Genomic DNA, 11,583 nt, shown 5'->3' on the forward strand with positions numbered 1-11,583 from the left:
ATTCGATCTAAAATAGAAGAACACTGGAAAATCGGCTTGCGATCGTCCCATCGGAAAACGATAATCGACAACATTAACTAATCGAGCGAGAGGCGGAACTACCGATGGGTGTGAGTTTGATTAGCGAAAAGCGAAAAACACGGAATCAAAGTGGAGCGAGAACGATCGAAGCGAAACAGGTCTGGCGAACAAAAGAGAAAAATGGCAAGTCGGTGCATTATCGAAAGTGGAACGACGAAGAAAGATACGATAACGAGAGGGTGGCTGAACGGACGGATGAAACGAGTACTCCGAAATCCATTCATTCGCATTCAGCAGAAAGTTTTATTAGCGGAACCGAGCGTCTACCAGCTACGCTCTCTGACGTTCTCTGTCATTTTAATCCCTCGACTCGTCTCGATTTACAGCCGCAGAATGGAAACGGTGTCGCGTCTTCGTTCGCCAACGTGGTTTGTACAGCCGCGCGAAACGGATATGAATCTGTCAGCGAATTTTCAAACGGTGTAAGCTGCCCGATCACGAGCCACGTGCACCACGTAATGAGAAAATCGACCGCGATAAAACCCGCGACAAACAACTACCGGATTTGAAAATCGGTCGCTATTGCCTGTTTCGTCCAGAGTATCCATCCTTTTCTCGTCTACTTTGCATCCTGCTAATTTTCCCACGGCACAGCTAAAGTCGCACGAGGGACCGAGGTTTTGTCCACGAGATTGCTTCCATCGATTTTAGTTCGTAAGTCGTTTTGTAAATAGCCTGGATACTTTGAGAAAGTCGTTCATCGGTATCGCGGCGAAACTTTGAGCCGAGTTTCACCGCCTACAACGAACAGACATCCTCGTTCGTCAGCGGACTCGTCAGGTGCATCTAGAAACCAAAGTTTCCAACGAGAAATGAATTTTTCTTTTTATTTATAAGATCGTTCAACGAGGAAGTATAGGTTCCTCGAAATTAAACAAATACGATTCGATGCTGGAATTTCCAAGTATTTTTAGCTACGCGTATTTTACGCGTAACAAGTATGCGACTCGCGGCTGAGAGGAATATCCCAAAACAACCAATTACCTTCTCCTCTCGTTCTATCTGCCATGTTTTGTGATCCGCTGCCGATGCAAATACGACGAACACGTTTGCAATGATTCGAGCATCGAAAGAATGATCGAATAGACTTTTTGCGTTCGTGCGCGAAGAAACGGTAGGTTTTGGAATCGACCGACGATCCATCGGAGCAGTGGGAAAAACTGGAAGAGGAAGAACAGCGAGGTAACTTAAGCAATCGTCGAACGAAGGAGAACAAAAGAAATGCACGGGAACAATACATGGCAAGGTTATCCGAGAGAAAAAATTCCGACAGAGTAGCGGTATTTCGTCTTGATTTTGAGCGATTAAACGAAAGTGGAGCGATGCAGGAGAAGGGAGTTTGGGCAGGATACAAAGAAACGTGCCAGTCGAGCATCCCGCGTCACGTGTAGGAATAATCGGACGGCCTGAGGCCAGGACTCTGTTGTTTCCCTGACAATGCCGAGGAAATTTTCGGTCGTTGCATGAATTTGGCAGGAACAATGTATCACGTTCGGCCGGCGCGGCGAGCGGGTAAGTAGAGGCCAGAACCGCAACGTATCTGCAGTACAAGCTACGTTGGTAACACGGTACAACTCCGCAGAGTTGCATCGTGTGCGCGCACGTTTATGGGTTGGCGCGTGTACAAAGGCACATGGACCAAACGTGTATATGTATGCCTGTAGAATGTGCACATAAGGATGGAAGAGCACGTGCAAATATACGCTCGCAAACACGGTTGGCCGAGCAGCCGAGAAGCGACGCGATTATCTCGGTGACGTCGTTTCTCTCCTGGACGTGGATGAGTTATAACGTTCAATTTCAGAGAAGACAATTGACGCCGAGAACGGACGAGACCGAGTTCAACGAAGGATATACGACGAAAATCACGATTAGGTTGGAAGATGGGCTACAGGGTTCGAACGAAGAAAGAAGAAGGAAGAATTCGAACGCAGGACGCGACATCGAAGGATCAGGATTTCGATGGCGAAGCTCGGTGATCCTTGACCCGGTTGCTGCGACCGAGCCAAATATTAACCCAACCTGTGCTCCGAAGCCTGTCTTTAGAAAGTCGTTAAAACGAAAGGTCTGCTCTTCTTAAACCGCGACACCGTTTCACGGCTCGTTACTGTCGCTGCTCGAGGTTCCTCTGGCATATATTAAAATAATAATGAGGAGGGTGTCTACATCCTCACCGACGGAAAGTCCTATCGAGTTTCGTTCGACGTTGTCGCGACCTGCAGGGTAAAACGGAGCAAACGAATCGTGAGCCGATATCGATAGGAAGTCGCGAAAAACGCTACACGGACGCGCGATCGTCGGATAACCCGATAGTCTTTCCGCTGTCCTTCCGTTGAAACGACGCAACTCCGATGTTAGCGAATCAATTTATTTACTAGCATATCAAACGAAAAAAAGATCCATCGACTCACGTGTATCGATGTGATTGCATGAAAGGCAGCTTCGTATTTAGGCTTCGAATGGTGCCAACGATTTTGCCTATTTTCTAGCCATTCGACTAAACATTACCACCGAATGGAGAGCATCGATCGATATTTTACAAAGGACGATAAATCGCTTTAAGCAACGCGACCCGTGGGACCTCCGATTTCTTCTCCAGGGAAACCTTTGATCCCTTCTTTTCCTTTGTCTTCCGTCGTGATATGCCACGCTCCAAACTAGATCGTCTCCGTGCGATCGTATCGCGTGCAAGTGCATGTACTACAAGCACTTTCCCTAAATGGAGACTAAATGTTTGCGCATCGAAAGTGTATGGAAGCTACTGTGATAACGTCGATGCCAAGGAGAGAGTTTCGACGATGCACCGCGTCAAAAAGCAGATGCAAACGTAGTCGAGAAGAGACGTGTTCCGGAATATCGTTCTTCGACCTTATCTTTGTCAAAAATTCTGAATAAACTCGAAATCGTATGGAGGAAACGCGACTGACGCGATAATCTTCTTGCCTAACTGTTCGGAAAACCAACTTGTACAAGTGGTAAATAGTTTTCACAGCATGCTGTAGGCTAGCGTACGCTCGACGGTGAAACTTTGGTCGTCGTCGGATAGACCCCGTTCCTCGCTAAGTGAATCGCGTTTGTAACCTTTGATCGAAATAATTTATTTACATGTAACGATGCGCTTGTGTTCTGTCGCGGCTTGAACAAATAAAATCGATGGAGACAGTTGCGGTCTATAAACACGGACGTACGAGGCGTCGAGACGCATTGATCTCTACTAGGCGATCCATTTTTTGTATTCGTCGATCTGAGTTTCTTGTTATCGCGAAAAGGATCATTGGATCAGCGAATCTTAACGCGAAAAAGTTAAAAATATATGCGAAAGAAAAGCATTGATCTTAGGATGCACGATCGAGAAACTTTAGAGTCTCGTACTCGTTAATATGTACAGGAAAACTTTTAAGCGATAACGTGGACGGCAAGTTCACGCGATCCGCAATGGAAAGCTGGCGGTGAAGCGAAGTGCCAGCCTGAACCAGACACCGAGACCCGTATATTCGTTCGACATCGAATTAGCCTTTCGTTCGCTTCTTACCATCTCCTTTTGTTTTCTTTTCGATCCGGCGCGTCGCAGCCCGCGCAACGCAGCAACTCTGCAGATTTGCCGTAGAACCGAGGCAAGTCTAGGCACGATATCGATGATTCTCGTTCGAAATAAACCGTTTCGACGTAAAAGCGCCTCGCGGAAAGCTCGAGCCGCTCTACAGATTGAAAAGCTATTGGAACACCGCGACTCGGATAAGTCGAGTGTTAATCGCCAGGCTCAAAGAAACGCGAGCGGGGCCGGTCTCCTCTTCTTCTTTTCCCCGAGAGCTTTTCGCTTCTTGAAAGCTCTCGGAGTCGGTGCTTGCGACGTTAACATGCCTGAAAAATATTTTCTGTTTGCCGCAGACGAACACTTACAACTGCGAGTACTCGGGCAATGACGTCGAGTTTCGAAACAACCGACAACAACGGCCTTTCTCTATTTCCCCGTTAACGCGTGCACGCGATTACTTTGCATTCGAACTGGCGAAAACTGTTACCTCGTGGGCCGTGTCTCCTCTTTCGTTCCAAGTATTCGCGCGATTCGTCTCGTAAAATTCATCGTCGAATGTAATGTAGGGGAGAAACGACGCGTAACGAGTACAGTTCGATTCGTTTACTTCGCTTGGAATCGCTCTACCGAACTTTTACGCGTAATACCGAGCATCCGGTTGGTTCGGACATTTGGCCTCATCGAGTTCGATGCAGCCTTTCGACGCCAGTTCACGGTGGCAATGCGTCGGAAACTGCTGCAGCCGCAATGCAGCTCCGGTGCAAAGAAAAATCGTTCGTAGCCGGATGCACCTGTCCTTTCTTTTTTTTTTTTTCGTTCGCTTACACGAGCATCCGTCGCGTTCCGTCGAATCCTATCACGATGCACGTAACGAAATCGAGACGCTGATAATTACAATCGTTAGTAAATTTCGAGTCTCGAGAGCGTCCTTGTAAATCGATGATTCGCGTTGACGTAGACGATTCGTTGATATCGATTTTACGAACGAACGGAGTTTCTCTCTCTCTTTCTCTCTTTCGTACAGGCTGTTTTTCAGGCCAGGTGTAAAACGTTTTATCGTGCCAAAAAACTCATCTAGCCAGAGTGTAATTTCGAGTCCTTGCCGGTTAAGGAAGTCACGTGACGTTTAAGTCATGAATAAAAAATCAGGCTACGGGGGGTCTAATGGAAGGCAGATTGACCCGATTAGATAAGAATCTATCGCGAAAGCTGACATAATGAGCGTAACGGATAGCGGTATAACAAATGGAGGAAAATCTGGCAGGCCAAGTTTCGCATTAACTGCCGCGCCACGGAGGTCTATGTTCCACTTGCCGGCTGACTCTGTATCTTCACCTTCTACTACGCGTTTCTACGTACTTACACTGACAGTGCCAGTACTACGTCAGCACGTTGAACGAGTCTTTCAGAAATACTAGGGCAAACGTCGTTGGTACCGTCATTTCGTGCGATCATTAACGAATCAAAGTGGTTGATTGCTTTCGAGTTGGATGGAATTAAAGACCGCGCATCTCGCTGGCCATCGTTCTCGAAAGGTATATCACAAAAGTGGAAAAGGAACGTCAGAGAAGATAGAGTGGTGGACAGGATGAAAGGTTGTCGGTGAACGGGACAGTGAGATAACAAAGGAAGAGAAAACGCGAGGAAATTACGGGAAAGGAAGTTTCGTCTCTGTTCGAACGAAGCAGTTGCGCACCCTCTTTTTACGTTTATTTCCGTTTTGTTCCACCTACGAGCAACTAGTGTAGATTTCTTCTTGAAAAGTAAACGAACGCCACCGAGGCAAGTAAAATTACCGATGAAAATTATTTGAAAAGTATTCGCGTTCTGTCGCCAGCCATATTGAAAACGTTGCGGTATTCGAATAACGTAATATAGTATAACAAATATTACAGATAGAAAATAGTTTAATCTAGCAGAATGGCAATCTGGCAACGAGTCTCGTCACGCGATGTGCCAACCGAAATGGTATAAACAGTTACGTGTCAGCTGACACAAAGCCCTAGAAAAGGGACGGTAGATGGGTGGCGGTGGAAGGTAAACTGGTAAGTCGTAGGGGATAGGGAAGGATAGATTAACCTGGTTAGATAAGGATCTAAAGAGAATGTGGCGGCATGATAGAGCCTCGAGGGTTAGCTGCAGGTGCGACGACGGTTGGTTGCAGTAGTAGTTGCTTTCCTTTAAAGCAAGGCGAGCCTTTAATATCCTCCAGCAATTTCTAATATTACGCTTACTTGGGTAACGATAACAACTTTTTTCTCATTTCCTTCGATAAATTGCTTAAGGAATATTTTTACGTTCCATCGTACGATCGATTTCTCTTTCGTTTGGATCTCCCTTCTCTTTTGTCCTATCGTATAACAAAACGACGTATCTATTGTGATTCAAATTTTCCCTTCCTTTTCTCTTCCCCTTACTCTTTTTTTACGTTTTTAGCAGCGTTTACTACAAACAGCGTGGAAAGGGTTGATTTGGTAGAAAAGAAGCGGAATAACGGGCAAGCAAAGTCGAGGCAGCAGCGTGTCTTTGTTGTTGGGAATTGCAGACGCGCGCAGATTCGCCGCGATTACGGTCTCGTGCGAATAAAGGCCAACGTCCTTATCAGACCGTTGATCTCGACACTTATCGATATCGAGATGTACTTCTTTTTTTAGGGGACATCGACGATCGGACTATTATTCAATTTCCAAGACTCGTTTATTTCTGTCCTATTCCGTCGTCGGATTAAACCACGATCGAATCTTTCGATAACGTGAAATATGCTGTCCGAGTTAGAATTCCCGAGCCTAAACCGAAACGATCTGTCGTTATCGTCGAGAGTAACGGCTGTTTCGCTCAAAACCGTTGATTCCAACGAAACTCGAACGTTTCATTTTGACGACGTTTTATAAACATACGTTTACCGTAAATAAAAAGGAGAAACGTACGGTAGTAGTTGCCAAGACAAGTTTCCAGGCTCCGGTTTATTTTAACCTGGAAGCCCGGAAAACGAGAGGGTCATCGAAAACTCTGCGAAGATTAACCGAAATCGTTAAGAGTTAATTAGCGCGAAAACGTGACTTGGCAACTATAGCAGCGTATTACGGAATCGCAAGCTCCCAGGCGTTTATGCAAAGCAAGTGAATTTTACTCGATACACATAGGATATACGATCGGCTTTACGCTTAACGATATTCCTGGTATTCGACTCTGAATTTTCTCGTTCAGCCGAAGCTATCCTCGATGAGATTCGTAGTTTTTCACGATCGTTTATTTTTCACGGAACAGGTAGAGTCTCGGAGGAATCGTTGAAAGAAGAACGGCGACCGAGCGATGGTCGGAGAAAGAAAAGTTGGAGAAAGGAAAAAATATTGACTCGACCCTGTTTGCCTCGACCCATCTGAATTTCATCTCACTTTCAGCCACGCGTATATAGTACGTATAGACGGGTTCTCGATCGACGTCGTCGCGACACACAGACGCTGTATTAACGGCACATTGATTCGGTCGCGAGCAGTGAAAAATAGTCGGACAACGGGAGGAAATGCATAATTGTGGAATCGAGCGTAGTTAGGTCACGGTTCCTATTTTTAGTCGGTACTGATTGTGAGTTCAAACGAAAGCAAAGGCCAGCCGTGTGTGTCCAACGTTTACTTTACGCCGTCGCTCTACCGTCTACTGCCGCTTCTTTCTCTTCCTCCCCTTTTCCCGCCCTCCTCCCACTCCCAATTCCCCCCCCCCCTCCTCCTCCCCCTCTCCCCCTATTTTCTCTCTTTACTCTCTTTCTTTCTTTTTCAGGTATACACAGAAACGTATACACACGCGTACCAACTCTCTCTTTGCAGAGCTTTTGACACGACCCTTGATCCGACAAAGCTTCGGCGCGCCAAGCCACGGAAAAACGAGCTTCCACGCGCACCAAACACGCGTCAATTTTCTTTTTGTCACGTGTATAACCTTGTCATTGTTTTTTTAACGCCCTCGACGACCATGAGAGTGTGCTGCACTCCCTGAGAGCGCTAAATATATTATGGGTGGCGACGCGCGTGAAACCATACAGCATCGCGTTTCAAAGCTTGCGCGCGGGAAAAGCCGAATGACAAATGGTCGCGGGAGAAAGACGAAAAGAAAACAGAAGAGCTAATGAGAATCGCGGCTCTTCGAAATTCAATTCTCCTTTTGATCCGCGTTGCTCGAGCGTCGTATCGAGTCGTACGCTGCAACGATGATCTTCACGATGAAATATTTTTCAGCTACTAGCTAGGTCAATACGGTATACTATTTTTAAATATTCTTATCTAGAGAACCAGTAAACAGATTTGAGAAAATATTGTATCGAGTATTTTTCTGCAAAACATCTCTCACCTGTCAAAGATAAGCAGACATTACGATCACGTCATTACACGGACAATCGACATGCACCAACTTTTGTTTTCATCGATTGCAACCTTGCGCACGATTCGGCTCCATTTGCTCGATTCCATCGGATTTTTCTGTGTACGACAGGGCAAATGTTTCTCGGACCATTACAAACGTTACGTTATTTAGCGAGTAAGGGTCTTGCGTAACGCGTTTAACGATAAAGGACAGACGTTTTACAAGCCGCGTGCGATCGATAAATTTTGTATTTGAATGTTTTCAACGAGCTCCATTATCCACTGGTTTCAATTCACCGTGTTCTCGATTCAACGTCTTCTCCTCCCGTCCCATTTCTCGCCTTTTTCTCTCAGCCCTCCGTATCGCGATACCCGTGAAAAGTGCGTGGAATATTAAAATCCGGCCTTTAGGAAAAATCTGCGAACAAAGGGTCCGGCGAAACGAATAAAAACGAGCACGATCTCTTGCCCCGAACTATAAAACGTGACGCAGTCTTCGCGAGACGAGATTTCGATACAAAATCGAAGATCGCAATCGTTAGATCGGAGCGCTAAAATCGCGATCAAAGTGGAAATGCAAGTAGAGATCGAACGAAGAAGCGGCGACCTTCGCCGTAGATTTACCGGTTGACCTCGAACACGAAAATCCCATCTTCGATCTCGTGTGCATCCAGCGAGCTTAAGCCTATCGAAATTTATCACCAAACCTGGCAAGCCTCTAGCCGACGTTAATCCGTCCCATATATACCCTGATATCCGTTTGTTGATCTTATCGTTGATTCGGTAGCTTCGTCGTCGTAACTCACGCGGACTAATAGAACTATTGCGGAGCAATCTTTGTTTAAAATCGATCTCGTTCTTTTGCCAAGCCAACAACTCTGGCAGGCGACGGCGCGATTTTTTTAAAGAATGCTGCAAACGGCAATACGCGCATCGATTTACGTGGATCGTCGATCAAGGCCCCTACTCGTTCGTACGATCGATCCACGTTGCTCCTATACGACCGATGTTTGCCGTTTGCACGACTTCGTCGTTCCGACCTGCCGTTGTTTCGAGGTCGTAGCTGCCTCGACAGTTGTTGCCCTTAATTAAAAAGGTTCCTGCTTACTTCCGCGCAAAAGAATGCCACTTTTAGCTGAAAATCATCGGCCGTGGAACAGCACAAAGGAATCTCGAGAACCATAGAGCTGCTGGAAGAACGCGAATCGTCTATGGACGGAGGATAACTTTGTCGGAGCCTTTGAACCCTTTTAAACGCGATCGTATTTCAAAACAATTACTCGACGATCTTTCTTATCGGTCCCTTTTCACTCGAAACAAGGTGCACGATCGTAAGACGTCATTCACTATCGCGAGAAATCGTCTCTTATCAGTCCTTGAAGCGAAACGCTACGAGAAAAATCGTTCGCTTCGATGCGCAAAAACCGCGAGAAGAGATACGTTCGTTGTACAACGCATATTACGTTAAATCCTCGCGAAACGTGCAACGTAGATGAGATTCGAAGAAGTGGAGAATAAAACGAGGGACCAGGTTTCTTCGAGACGAGAAGACGCGAAAAGAGAAAAGAAGGATTGCTCGCGTCGCCCAGCCGCTGAAAATCGATCTTTTTCGAGTACAAGCGGCTGTACACGAGTTATCGTTTCATCGGTTGCTTATCTCGGCTATCCAGCGAGCCTTTCCACAGGGAAATGGTCGGTGGAAAAATCCTGCCGGCAGGACTGATGCAATTTTCTAGCGATTTTCGTCCGATACTCTTAGACTTTCGATAAGGTGGCACGTTACAAAAAATCATTGACCTTCGGTGCCGACTATGTCTAAATCTAGCGAATCGAGTGCGGTAAATTGCCGATCGCAGAACGGACGCAACGAAGCGAGTTGCTTCGCAAGAAAACTACAAAGGTAAACTTACGAATTTCTAAGAGAGCAAGCACCGTCCCTGCTTCTTCTGCCCTTGCGTCCAGCTCGGCAACAAGCACCACGACGAGAACAGCGGCGACAAGCGGAATACGAGGTTTTAGCCGAAACGTGCGTGCTGCTGCTGCTGCTGCTTCGGCCGAGCTCTCCGTTTATTGGCCGCCTCTTTTTCTCGCTCAAATTCTCTCGACCTTGCTCGCTTTTTTACCTTTCTCTTCCCTTTCTTCGATTATTTTCGTTATCTTACGTGACTCTTCATCGACGGCAAATTTTCCAACTCGAATCGCAAGGGCAAGTCGAACACCGACAACACGAATTAACGACAAACCAAGCTGTACCTCGCTTATTACAACTCACGTGTGTTCCGCGAGCAAACAGTCGCTAAAACTTGATGGTTCGTGGTCGATGGCGAAGAGCTGAGAAACGACGGCAACGACGACGGCGACGACGACGACGACGACAACGACAACGACAACGACAACGACAACGACGACGACGACGACGACGACGACGACGACAACGACGACGGCGACGACGACGGCGGCGGCGGCGACGACGACGACGGCGACGATGACGACGATTTCGACGACGTAAATTGCGAGAATGAAAGGAATCGAAAGAACCACGCGAACAAGTAGGCCGGTTAACCGTTCAGGCCGCACTGACGAGTCGAGCCGTGGCGAGTAAGGGTGAACTGGTCTAGCATCCCCTCTCGGCTTTACCCCACTCTCACCCCATTCGGCTGGCGGTACACCACTCGGTTCCCTCTCTTGTGTTCAACCCCCAGCCGCTTCCCTCTAACACCCCTTTTCCTCCGTTTATTCACTCCCTCTTTCTTTTCCTTTTTCTCGCATCATCATCATCGTCGTTGTCGTCGTTTTCGTCGGCGTTCCATCCTTTTGCCTTTTCTTCTTCTTCTTCTTCTTCTTCTTCTTCTTCTTCTTCTTCTTCTCCTCCTTCTTCTTCTTATTCCTTCCTTGCCTCTTCTCTTTCACCTTTATCCTGTTTTCATTACTTTCTTCATATCCACGCCAAATACTCCGACACAAGCTCTACCACCGCCACTCGCACACGCGCGTTTTCCCTATACTCCTCTCGGATTCTCTTTTTCTCCTCTACTCTTTGCTCCTGCGTGTTTCCACCTCTCTTCGAGAAAGATGCGTATCCGCCTAACGTTCGAATATTTACCAGCCAGAAGAATATTCGTTTTCCATATGGAAAACCAAGGTTCATCGCAAAACCATTTCACGTATATCATTGATCACAGCGATAAGTATCACGGTGGCAATGAATTTATAGGTTTATTTAGAAAGGAAAAAAACATGATCGCGCGCGCGGTCAATGTTATAAAAAGAAAAAGTTGTGGCTTTGTAACGGCATTCTTCTCTTTATCGTCATCTATCTGCGGCGTCCTCGCTAATCCACTACTACCATTCAAATTCTATCTGCTCCCTCGTTTCACATACTCTCGCAGAACTTTGTCAGAAGGAAATCTTCGGGTATTTCTCTTCGTTCGCTAGCAGCTTACCCATTCACGATTTACTACGTATCGAGAGTTTATTTGCCGGCTTACCTTCGGCCTTGCATCTAACCTTCGTTCTCATTGCTCCGATTTCAGGCTTCCAATAACCAAGTATTTACGCCATGACGATCGATACCGCGCGAATTTCATGGCCACCTAAAATAGCCTTTTCGGA

General features: G+C 46.6%; 1 protein-coding gene across 1 annotated transcript in view; it reads right to left on the reverse strand.

Annotated features, from left to right (window-relative positions):
• LOC132907008 (acetylcholinesterase-like) overlaps positions 1–10,558 on the reverse strand; it is a 31,901-nt gene extending 21,343 nt beyond the window's left edge. The window contains exon 1 of the mRNA XM_060959715.1: positions 9,882–10,558. The gene's annotated coding sequence lies outside the window, so the exon portion shown is untranslated. The remainder of the gene's footprint in view (positions 1–9,881) is intronic.
• Between the last annotated feature and the right edge of the window lie 1,025 nt (positions 10,559–11,583).

This window comes from Bombus pascuorum, chromosome 5 (assembly GCF_905332965.1).
Source record: "Bombus pascuorum chromosome 5, iyBomPasc1.1, whole genome shotgun sequence".
Lineage (NCBI taxonomy): Eukaryota > Metazoa > Arthropoda > Insecta > Hymenoptera > Apidae > Bombus > Bombus pascuorum.